Source organism: Nomascus leucogenys, chromosome 15 (assembly GCF_006542625.1).
Source record: "Nomascus leucogenys isolate Asia chromosome 15, Asia_NLE_v1, whole genome shotgun sequence".
NCBI classification, from domain to species: Eukaryota; Metazoa; Chordata; class Mammalia; order Primates; family Hylobatidae; genus Nomascus; species Nomascus leucogenys.
In genome coordinates this window covers 95,122,831-95,135,631 of record NC_044395.1, presented here as the reverse complement: position 1 = coordinate 95,135,631, position 12,801 = coordinate 95,122,831, and the positions used below count along the sequence as shown (strand labels likewise).

At 40.9% G+C, this 12,801-nt stretch overlaps 1 protein-coding gene across 1 annotated transcript in view; it reads left to right on the top strand.

Annotated features, from left to right (window-relative positions):
* The window catches only part of APIP (APAF1 interacting protein), a 60,921-nt gene extending 48,350 nt beyond the window's left edge, over nt 1-12,571 (top strand). Inside the window, exons 7-8 of the transcript XR_001115348.2 lie at nt 4,632-4,747; nt 9,022-12,571. The gene's annotated coding sequence lies outside the window, so the exon portion shown is untranslated. The remainder of the gene's footprint in view (nt 1-4,631; nt 4,748-9,021) is intronic.
* Nucleotides 12,572-12,801: the final 230 nt, after the last annotated feature.

The window sequence follows — 12,801 nt, the reverse complement described above, 5'->3', positions numbered from 1 at the left end:
AATGGCCTGGCTGGCTGATCAGGGGCCTAGAAAAAGAAAGACTGGGAAATTGGAATCAAATTGTCTTAGGGTAGAAAGTGTGAGAATAGATATGATAGCAAGCGTGAAGTACGAAGATCTTTGATCACATGTTAATGGCCTCCAGGGAGCACATAGTACAGAAATAGTATGAAGCAATTAGGTAGGCAGGGTAACTCAGCAGGTAGAGGTCATCCAGCCTCTAAGGCTCTCTCTGATCATCCTTCCCACAATAAGTCATTTGATTATTTCAGACTAAGCAAATGCTCAGTGAACAACACCCCTAGTAATTAAGGACAGCCACCAACTTTGGCATTCACAACCAAGTTTCATGGAAATATCGGAGGACTCAAAGCAGGAGGAGGCAGCCAGGAGACAGATATGGAGGCCCTGCTAGGATTGTGACTCTTCACAACTATGTGCTCATTCTTCCGTGCCTACACTTCACCTGGAATTAACTCCTCCCTGGGCACCTAACACTAGCGTGCATTGACCCAAATGAATGTGGTGGTATTGTCACCCCCAAATGAGCTACTAGTTGCTTCAGATCCAGCCATCTTTTATCCATGTCTACTTGGCAAGGACTCCAACCAGAGGCTGCACTGGTACCCTCTCAAAGAAGCTCAAACCCATATCACTGGAAGGAGTCAGGCTGCCATTTTCCTCTGTAGAAGGTCTACATCCCAGCTTGGTAATAAAGCCACCTCCATTGGGAAAACATGAGAGAGTCCAGCTGGTGTGGTAGCCCCAGCAAATTGTTGAAATCCTCAATGGCTTCACCAAATTTTTACTACCATTTCACAGCAATAGCAAGATACTAAGGAGGAAAGATCTAGTAGTTACCTAGGAATATGTATCTGGACTTCAGGAGAGTATCTGAGAATTATCAGCAGATCTGTCGTTCACGCATCCATTCATTTGACCATTTATTAAACATCTACTATGTATCAGGCACTCTGCAAGATGCTAGGAATTTGCCAGTGAATAAGATAGATCGGGTCTCCATTGTCCTGAAATTCAGTCTGGTGGGATGTGAAAGTATAAATTGAAGCCCTGTGTACAAGTCATCTTTCCAAAGGTGTGAAGAAACACTAAGCTTTAGGGCACATTCTGGAGTGCAAGAGAGAGAAGGGGAACTAAAGGAAATGGAGAAAGAGGAAGTATGTGGAAAACCAGAGGAGCATAACATTTAGTTTAACTTGTGAGAGTTTCAAAAAGAAGAGAGAATGTAAAATATCATCTTTTGCTAAAAACCAAGAATAAGACTGATGGGAAAAAAGTGCAGTATAGTAGTGTTAAGTACATGGACTCTAGTTTCAGAAAAACCTAACTTTGAGTCCTACCTCCACCATTTATTGGTGATGTGACCTTGGTCAAATCTCCTTTAGTGGGGACAAAAATGCCTCCTTTAAGGGTTGTTTAAATAAAATAATATATGCAAAGTGTCAAGTATACTGCTTAATAAACACTAGTTTGTTTTTTAAATTTTGTTTTCTGCTTCACTCTTGAATTTGGCAAAAAGGAGAATTGGCGTACTCTAGGAAATTTTCCTAAAGTTCTTAAACTTTAAAATCCAACACGCGCTTTCTCATATAACCTTCCAGTGTCTGTGTATCAACCTTTCAGTGTTTATTAATCTCCAACTAACAATCTTCCACTATGTGTCCCTCTGATAAGATGTAGAAAAGGCACAATCAAAGGGGACTTTAGTTATAACAAATTAGGGCTACAATTTGGTGTTCAGATGCCTCTACCTATTAACTTAGAGAATGTGGTCCGTCACACAGTTGGAAATTTAAACCAAGTATATATCCTGGGTCTCACAATTCAGAATGTGGGGTTGAGCTGGACTCCGTCTCTCCCACACTGTAGCAGTCAGATAAATCAAGCATCAGATTTAACCCAACTCAGAAGTCTAATTGGGAATCTGTCTCTCCCATAGTCAGTGTAACATTCAAATAAATCAAGCATTAGATTCAACCCAAGTCAGAAGTCTGCAAAATATTTCCTCTTGCCTTTAGTTGGACTTTGAAGACAAGGACAGTAGCAACCTTAGAAAGTTCCAACCAACCTAGATCCAACAGCATAGATTGCCCAGCCTGGGGAGGACAACTGAAAAATGGAAGCCAGATGTTAGAGGGTTAAGGAGAAGACCTTGAGGAGCCACATAGACCACTCCTTGATGAAGTTTGGAAATGAAAAGACAGACACGGGAAATTCTGTCTATGCCACCGTCAATTTCAACTGAAGCCTAGATCAAATATTTCAAGTAAGTCCTGTTTGATGAGCTGGTTTCTCAAGCAAGCATTCTGTCTCAGCTGTACCCCAAGGCCTGGCTTTCTCATGTTCCATAAGCAGAGAGGATCATAAATCCTGCTGATATGTCAGCAGGGAAGACTCCACTTTCTAGCATGCCCAGCCTGCAGATAATGATCTTGACTAGAAAAGTGTAAGGTGGTTAAGAGCAGTTAAGGCACCAGGTCACACTGTACTTATTCTGGCTGGGAAAAGATCACTGTCTCTGTGCCTGGGCATAGGCAAACGAAGAAATCACTAGAAGTCTCATTCTCTCCAAGAACATCAGGTATGATATCAGCTCCCACTCTGGAATGCAGGTAGGGCAGCATCTAGGTTAGTCTGTGTGGGTTTGGCCTTCCTAGATCATTGACAGTCTATGGATTAGTCTTATGGTCAGATAATTTTCTTCAAAAAGGGACCAGTCAGTGACAAGGGGTGAAGGCTCTGGTTTGGCTCAAAAATTTAAGGACCTCCCCACAGCCCAGATCTGTTATAGAGCACCTTCTACTATACCCCAGTTGGTTCCAACTCTGACCCAATATACACAAACTTCTCTGACCCTCATGAACTGGGGGAGACCAGAGTTTCCATTTCTCTCACTTCCAACTCCTGCCTCTGTTTGCTGAAGTGGCTCTACCAGCTGATGTCCACGTAGCTGGACTTTCCTTTGGCCCATTGTGTGTTCATATGCACCAGCCAGGGGGGTTATGGGGACTTCCAGAATGCTCTTCCCAATAGTCGGAAAGCATGATGACCAAATGTTTATGAGGATATCTTGCTGATGGATTTTAAAGTCCCTGAAAGCTTAAGATCCAAATTTTAAGTTATCATACTTATTAGTCTCATTGACATACAAAGAAATTTCAAGGGGAGCCCTGCCTCCTGAGTTCATTGGCACCTGGTGTAGGTCACTGGCTGGCCTGTGACAGGTAAGCCTCTCCAAGTGACATGATTGGGTTTTCTCACAGATTTCCATTATTGGATTTAAATTTAAACAAAATATTCTGGGCCAGGCGTGATGGTGTGTCTGTAGTCCTAGCTACTTTGAAGGCTAAGGCAGGAGGATCACGGAAACCCAGGAGTTCAAGGTCACAGTGAGCTATGATTGTACCATTGCACTCCAACTTGGGTGACAGAGCAAGACTCTGTCTATAAACAAACAAACAAATAAATAAATAAACAAAAATGTCTGACATAAGGTTCACCAAGTGGGGTGGATAGAAATAAATCAGACCATTTGACTTTTGTTCATTCATTCAGCACATACTTGCTGAGTACCTACCTTATGCTGGACACTGTGCTAAGTGCTCCAAGTGCAGCATAAGCAAACCAGTCAGGTTCCTGCCCTCATGGATCTAGAAGAAGTTAGTAAAATAACCTTAGAAGTAAGTGGAAAAGTAGAAGTGCTACAAGAGAGAACTATGAGGTGCTATGAGAATGCGCTATCAAGAAGTTGGACCTGGTCTTGGTGGTATAAGTAGTGGAGTTAAGGAAGGGATATCTTAAAGTTTAATGGCCAAGAACACAGAAGACATTGGCAATACCTTATATTTGGCAGCCTTGCAAAAGTCTTAGCTATGGTCAGCCTCCTCTGTTCTTCTTGCATTGCTTTATGTTTCCCTGTGGATGGAAAGGGGAAAGTAGAAAGTATCCATATAGGTTTAGGGGGCAGGGTTTGGTTAAATAAGTAATCCAATAAGAGAACATGATTTGCTAATTTACTAAATTCAAGGACAACTATGTTAACTGCCACTTTTTAAAAAAATTTTTTATTTTTTATTTTTTTTTTTGAGATGGAGTCTTGCTCTGTCGCCCAGGCTGGAGTGCAGTGGCGCCATCTCGGCTCACCACAAGCTCCGCCTCCTGAGTTCATGCCATTCTCCTGCCTCAGCCTCCCGAGTAGCTGAGACTACAGGTGCCCGCCACCATGCGCCCAACTAATTTTTTGTATTTTTAGTGGAGACGGGGTTTCACCGTGTTAGCCAGGATGGTCTCAATCTCCTGAGCTCGTGATCCACCCGCCTCAGCCTCCCAAAGTGCTGGGATTACAGGCGTGAACCACCGCACCTGGCGTTAACTGCCACTTTCTAAATGAAAAGCTCTCAGTTAGAACTATCTGAAATTTACTATATTTAACTTTTTGACTCATAAAAGCAGCAATTTCATCTGGTTCAGGCTAACCATATGGAGACTTCTGATAAAAAAAAAACCTTAAGGTGCTGATGCTGAAGAACAAGACTGACCTTAAACCATAGAGCAAGGGACATGCCAAAACAGGCTTTTTTTCCTTTATCTTTTTTTTTTCTTTAATACAGGGGTCAGTAAAACTCTGTGGAAACAAAAAGATGTAGCAGAAAAACCACTAGATGGGTGTCAGGTAACTTTGACTCTAACCCCAGCAAGGCCACTCGCATTTTCTCTGTGATTTTGTGTAAGTTGCTTTCTGTCTCTGAGGCAATAGTTCCTCATCTGTGAAACTATAGGACTTGACCTATGATATTTAAGGCTCCATTCTTTCAAGACTCTTCTTGCTCCCTGCTACTGTAAGACAGTAAGACTTAGAGTAACACAGCTCTATAATCCCCAGCTTAGAATACAGCCATTTCTCGTTTCCGATCCCTCGCCATATGGACCAGTGCAGCCAAATGACAATATGGCCCTTATCTGCCTGTCAATCACATGTGCTAGTCTCCATATGGACCAAGATAGAGATAGGATTCACCTTGTTGATCAGATGATTTGTGAGCTAGTGCTTTATCCAGAGTATGTATTACATGTTGAAATTGTAAACATTCAGTAGGAAATCATTTTGAGGACATTACCCAAAGCATCAGAAGAAGAATTGATCTAACTACTGGCTAAAGCAAATCCAAATAATTACTACTCATTTTGGTTTTTGCCCTTCTTGAACATAGAGATGGTATTGCTCAGCCCTTAGAAACTGAATCCAAACAGCTGGGAAGGGAATGCTTTCTGAAGTCCAGCTAGGCTGCCAGCACAGATCATCTCCATTCTGCTGACCAGCAGGACCACGTGCCAGCAGCCAAACCTTTAAGTCTCTCAGCATAAGAGCAAGTGGTAACGCCAGGGGTTTTAAGCCTGCGAAGAGTGATTACCTGAAACTGAGGTCATGATTCAGGGGTTTGACTGTCAAACACTGCTGACAAAGACACACTCTTTTCCCTGACAGTACAGAATCATATTACTGCACACGCAAGTGTCTCACACCTGGGAAGGATGAAATTACACTGAGCTTAATCCTCTGAAACCAGCCCAACATGAAGTCACTTAAACATTTAGGATAGGAGTTGTCTCCTGGCAAAGAAAATACTGCAAGGCAACTGGGCAGTTTTTACTAGTGAGAAGGGCCTAGACTTGTCAGTTGAAATAATCTTTGACCCTTGATTCCCTTTATTAATTATTCCTTGAGAGGTCTAAACATAGTCTCTCTTAAGTGGGCACTCTGGTCTTTTGCACTCATCCTTATTAACTGAGGAAATCAGTCCTTCAACGAGCTTACATAAGCATATTAAACCAAAGCAGACGGATACCAGATACTTCACTAAAAATAGGTACATAATTCATTCCTTTCAGCAAAAGCTTTGCTCCAATTAGGGTCAGCGAAGATTACTTACATGTTGGAATGTGTCAGGGGACACATACTCAGGGTTGTAAGCAAACTGAGGCCAAACGAGTTTCACAACATTTATCTCTGAGTTTAATTAAACGAAAAGGCAGCATTGGGAAAGCCATGTAAACACAAGTCTTCCAAGGAGCTCCACTGCACATCTTTCCCTAGAACCATGTTCTCTTCCACCTGCCCGTCCTGCAGGGAGGCTGCTGCCTTGGCTCCACACCAGCAGGTGGGAAGAAGCAGTAACCTCCTGAGCCATCTTTGACCTGTAGCTCCAGCATATCGTGGTCAAGTTCTTCAGTCTCCTCCCTCTTCCCAGAATCCTAGTTTGGAGCGTTATGGAAAGTTAAATCTATGAAACACATATCAACTGACCTTCCTGCCAAATGCAGAACAATGCAAGGGGGTTGGGTCACCAACATTTAAAAACTTATAAGTAAGAAGTAGATGTGCACCATCCCTCTTCTTAACTGCAATGTTTCCTTTCCTAGAGGCAACCAGTGTACCAATTTCCTACACTTCTTCTAGAAATCTTTAATGCACTTTCAAGCCTATATATATATATTTCCTTAAATGCACACTCACAAATGGTAACAAACCTAACCCATCATTCTGTACTCTACTTTTTAAAATCAGGTGTTGAAGATTCTGCCACATTGATACATATCAGACAGACTTGCTCTTTAAAGACACCAAAGTGACTGGGCACGATGGCTTACATATGTAATCCCAGCACTTTCGGAGGCTGAGGTAGGAGGATTGCTTGAAGCCAGGAGTTCGAGACCAGCTGGAGTGACAAAGTGAGACCCCTCCTCTTTCTCTTTAAAAAAAGACAGCAAAGAATTTTATGATGTGGATGCACTGTAAGAGACCTAATCAATTCTTTAATTTTATTAGTTTAGGTTTGTTCCTCAGTGTTTTGCTATTACAAATGATGTTACAACATACATATCCTTGTAAGTATATCATATCCATGTGTGAATCTACCTGCAGAATAAATTCCTAGGAGTATAACTGTCAGGTTGAAAAATACGTACATGTGTAATTTTGGTAGATACTGCCCAATTACCCTCATAGAGGTTGTGCCAGGTCGCCATCCTACCAGCAATACGAGTGGCTGTTTCCCCAAACCCTGGCCAGGCCAGGGTGTTACTGAATTTTCAGTCTTTGCTGAACCAACAGTGGCAATAATATCTTATTCTCGTTTTCATTTGCATTTCTCTTATTGTAAGTAGGCAAAGCACCTCTACTAATGTTTAAATGCCTTTTTTAAAAAAAAATTCTGTTTCGGTGCTTGTCTCTTGATTTGTTGGTCTTTTTTTTTTAATCTTGTAATGATTTGTATTCACACTTAGAACATTAAGAAAAATGGGCTGTGCTGTGCAGTACAAATATTTTATTCTAGTTTGTTGGTTGACTTATGACTTTGTGGCATTTTCTTCCATTCATATTAAAATCCTTTTTCTGCATAGTTAAACTGATCAATATTTTCTTTCATTGAAGGGGTAGAAGTGGAGGGGAGGCAATCAACATTTAACAGACCCAAATCAAAACTGACCAAAAGCCAAACTCCTTACAATGATCAACACGATTAGATTTTCCTTGGTTTCCTTTCATGTCCCACCTCTATCAATCCCCTCTAAGCAAAGTAAGTTCCAGCCATATACACCATTTGCATTTCTCAAAACAAATATTGGCACATGTTTGTTTTATCTATAAAGACTACAGCATAGGCTCTTCCTTCTACTTGGAATGCCTTTCCTTAATCTTGTACTCCGAATGTACCTGTTGGACAAATTTCTATTCATACAAAGCAATTGAAATACCACTTCCTTAGTGGAGACTTCCCTGCCTATTTCATCTGAACTGTGCCTAATTAGTTATGAAAGATTTTCTGGACCCCACTAGTACTGATCATATGGTTTAGTTCATAACCTACAAACCAGCAGTATGGGCACTGGGACCAGGCTGGTTGGGTTCAAATTTTGCCTCTGCTACTTACTTGTTGTGTAAAGGACCCTGAGCAAATTATTCAACTTCTCTGTGCCTCAATTGTCCTCATGTGCAAAATGGGGATAATGGTAATGCCTCACAGGACTGCTTTGAGAAATAAATTCATAAGAGTGTTAAAGAACATCTGCGTTGAGAATAGTGCTGACACACAGAAACTGCTTATTAAATAAATAAAAACTTGTTGAGCCCAGAAGCAGTCTGAGCAACAGACAGTCAACAGCCAGGAGGCAATTGCACAGCAATTTATCTGCTTTTCTGCCTACCTTCTTTTCGAGATTGTGAATGTCTTGAAAGAAGAGGCCAAGTATTTTGCTTTACTCAATTTTATATTCTAAGCACCCAACACATGGTAGTTTCACTGAATGAATGAATAAATAAATAAATAAATGATTTTCCATCCAAGTATCTCACTTTAGTTGAAATACAGCATAAATACATATAATAGATTCAAGGAAGGCCTCAAAATAAAAATATAGGAATGTAAGTTGTCCATAATGCAAGCAAATGTGAAGTCTTTCTACATTTGGTTGCTAAAGAAATAGTCAAGGAGCCCAGTGGATTAGAATAAAGAAAGGAAATTTCCTTTAAAAGTTTAAAGCAGAGAAAGAACATGAACTGTATAGACAATTACAGAGAGTATCCCAGGGAAGAGAAATGACCCTTACCCAGAGCACCTGGGGTTCCCTAAGTCCTAGGCAGCTCCTCCGATATCTTATGAAACATATTCAAATGTACACACATCCAATATAATTTGGGGGCAAAAAAATGTAGTTTTTTTCTAATTTGGTTTTCAAATTATTTTTGTATTAGTAATTCCTTTGATTCACAGTTGGTTATGATTTTTTAGCAATCATTGTGTACTGTAAGACATTTCAAGTGAGAAAAACTAATCCACAAATGCTTGCAACTATAATGAGATGTTTATGAATACTTAATTTAATAATTGATGAAATTGGCCTATGTCATAATTTGCAGCTATGTCACTACACATTTAAAAATTTTGGTATCACATTGTTCAGTGGAATCAAAATATTTCTTTCTTTATTTTTCCCCTCCAGGTCTCAAGTATTTTAACCATCTCTTGAAATGTTCTTGGGCCTCAGCCTAGGCACTATGCCTATAGAACCTAATGGATAAAGCAACCCTGCTTGTTTAAAAGCCTAGAGGCAAGTGCAATCAAGTTTAATGCCGAATATGGCAAACTTATTTTCCCTGTTGAAGCCAAGTATCTGTGTGGAGGATTAGTTGGATGCATGCTTCCAAAAGAAACCAGCTGTTCTTGTAAGTAAAGGCCTGCTGAAAGAAGAAACCAACCTATTTAGGTTGGAGAATATGGGGCACAGATTGCCTTTTCCCATCACCTGCCAGGAACACCATGCGCTTATTTCATCTCAATGCAAGATACAAGATCTGGGATCCAAAACACCATTTTCTATCACAAAGCCAGTTCTCACACCTTTTTCAGATCAAATGTTCCAGCCTCTTTAGAAAAGCTTAGAAAATAGTCTTTCTTTCACTCCCCACGAGTCTTTATTGTGACATATGTTGCATATCATAACCCTTGGTACTGGATGAAAGCTCCCAATCTGAATGAAGAACAGGTAAAGGTAAACAAAAAACTGAGGCTAAAAGAATCACTTAACCTGAACCAGATGGTAGGAAAAGCATGCTAGAATGGAATATCCAACCGGCTATGGACATTGTTTTTGGCAGACAAATGAATGGCCCCATTATAAAGGCATCAGGTTTGGTGTATTGTCCAGCTCTAGGGGGCAACATTGAATTGTATTCTGTGGTTATGGTGCTCCCTGGAGTTCTGTAAACACATAGGTCTGAGACTGATCATCACATGCCTATCATATCCAGGGAAATAAGGAGCAAAATGGCCCAGAAGAAGAGAAAGAACATTCTACCAAGTCACATGTAACCTACCAACAGTCCACAACTGCAATTGATTTCATGCCCAACTCTTGCTACACCTAAGATTTGCATAACTTAGTACTGGGGAGGTTTTGGGGGAAACCAGAATTCCACCTCTGAAGCCAAGTCAAATCTTCAGTGACTGGAGACTGGGAAAGCTGCCTTTTTCAAATTTAGTTTCTCTTTCCCAATAGCACTTAAAGGACAAACGTGTTCTGTTCTGCATCTTTGGAACTCACTATTCATGGTTAAGTCATTGCCTTTGAGACTTTATAAGGGTTATTGGCAGTTTAGCTTTACAGTAAATGTAGTGTAATTTACACAATAAAATGCAGTCACTTGTTTAATTACTTACCTCACCTATTGGGACTTTTTCTCATCTCTCAGGTCACAGTTTTTACTTAGGGCCATAACAATGGGGTTGACATTGGTATGAAACACTTTTGAACCCCCCAGAATGAAGACTTCTTAACTGCACCTGAAGAGTGACTCGCCAAAAACAATGAAAGGTGTTTCACAATCTGAGTGGGTGAACTTCATCTAACTGATATGTAAATAAAGGAGTGGCGGGTTAAGAGCTCAATACGCAGAAGCGGCCTCTCAAGAAAGCTTGGCTACTAGAAATGAGGGGCAACTTCACTCAAATCCTGTGACACTGTGTGGAATTTAGGCATAGCAAGATGCTTGGGCCTGGACCAATGGAATGACAAAAGGCTCCTTTCTCTCTCTGCAGTTCACCCATGTCCAAAGAGAGAGAACACCAGGAGGTGGGACGTCGGAATTGATTCTGAATCTTCTCGTGTAATTCAAGGCATGTGTGTATGTGTGTGCCTGTGTGTGTGTGTTTTCTGTTTAAAACCACCAGAGAAATGCAGATAGTCCCTGAGAAGAAAAGATTAATATTGCACCTTGGTCTTGCCCTTCTGGCTCACATGTGGGGGAAAGCCCAGTAGACCAGCATGGCCCAAGGGAACAGAGCCACCCCAGATCCAACCACACAAAGAAAACAGAGACCTTGAAAGAGGAAAAATAATATTTGTAGCTATTAATGATATTACAATCACAATAATAATCCTAATGTCAGTAGCTAGCACTTGCCCACACTTACTTAAACATAGAAACTCATTCTGGCAAATTCTGCCCACTTTCCAAGGCTTTCTGGGAGTCCCAGGTGATGTTTTATAGGCATTTGCACACAGCCCTGTTGTTTTCCACTCCAGCCTCTGTGTTGAAATCTGATACCTAAGAGTCCCTCTATGCCCTTCTTAATAATTCTGGTATCAGCCAGAGCTGTGTCTCTTAGTAGTCTCAAAGCCAGTAACTCAAAAGGAGCCAAATTGGTATTTATCTTCCTACCTGGGCATCAAAGTATCCCAGATCTCATGGGGTCTGCTGTGAAAACAGCTGCTTCTGCTGCTTCTGCATCTCTTTCTCTCTGGGAGGGTTTAGACAGGAGTCAAGGAGCCAGACTCATCCATTTGGGAATTGATATCTGCGACAGACGTCTCTTTTCTTTTCACCTCATCCCTTTCCTTACCGTTTACTCTCCCTCCATCCGTTCTGTTTCACTGCATCAGGTAAACCCCAATAATCTACACTTTAATGAGCCCCCTTCCTGGGGGGAGCACAGATACCACCTCTGAGAAGCAACAATGGATTCGTTAAAAGGCTGTATGGCCTGGTGGCTGAGGCTGTGAAGTCAGACCTGGATCTGAATATAGGCTCTATTCCTTCATACTATCTCCTTGAGCAAGTGACATAACCTCTTTGTGGCCTGGTCTCCTTGATTACCAAATGAAGACAGTAACAGACTTAGCTCATAGGGTTGTGGTTAGAATTCTACAAGATCATTAATTGATTACTTCCTTGTATAAATACCTTATTGAGGATCTGTAATGTTCCGAGTACTATTCTAGGTGTTAGGGATACAACATAGAACAAAATATACAAAATATCTGTCTTCATGGAGATTAAGTTTCAGTTGGGGAGATAGACAATAAGCAGGAATATAATAGAATAAAATGTTCGGCAGTGATACAGTCTATAAAGCATAAATCTGATTAGGGATGGAGAGGGATGGCAGGGAAAGTATTTGAGAAAAGATAGTAAGATAGTTAGGGAAGCCCTCTTTGACGAGGTGGCATATGAGCAAAGATCTGGATGAAAAATAATTCAGCACTTTGGGAGGCGGAGGCGGGTGGATCACGAGGTCAGGAGTTCAAGACCAGCCTGACCAACATGGTGAAACCCCGTCTCTACTAAAAATACAAAAATTAGCCAGGCGTGGTGGTGTGCGCCTGTAATCCCAGCTACTCAGGAGGCTGAGGCAGGAGAATCGCTTGAACCCAGAAGTCGGAGGTTGCAGTGAGCCGAGATCATGCCATTGCACTCCAGCCTGGGTGACACAGCGAGACTCCATCTCAAAAAAAAAAAAAAAAGGAAAAAGAAAAATACTTAGCATATTTCAGGCATAGAATGTTTAATAAACGGGACAATATTACTTTCCAGATTCTCATCTTCAAGATGCTCACAGACTATGTACCTGGAAATGTGGCAGTTGCTTGACTTTATTTTAAAAAATACATCCCTAGGTCAGGCATGGTGGCTCATGCTTGTAATTCCAACAATTTGGGAGGATCAATTGAGGCCAGGAGTTTGAGATCAGCCTGTCTCAAAAAAAAAAAAAAATCTCTGAACAATATTTTAAAAACATCATCACATTTCACAAACACAACTATTTTTATTTTAAATATTGCATGTCATTAATGTAATTCTTAGTCTCCCATCCCTGGTTACCTTGCTACTTAGTGCCAGAGCAAGGTCCAGAACTAGATGTTTGGGTTTTTTGTTTTGTTTAACTTTTATTTTAAGTTCAGGGGTATATGTGCAGATTTATAACATAGGTAAATTTGTGTCAT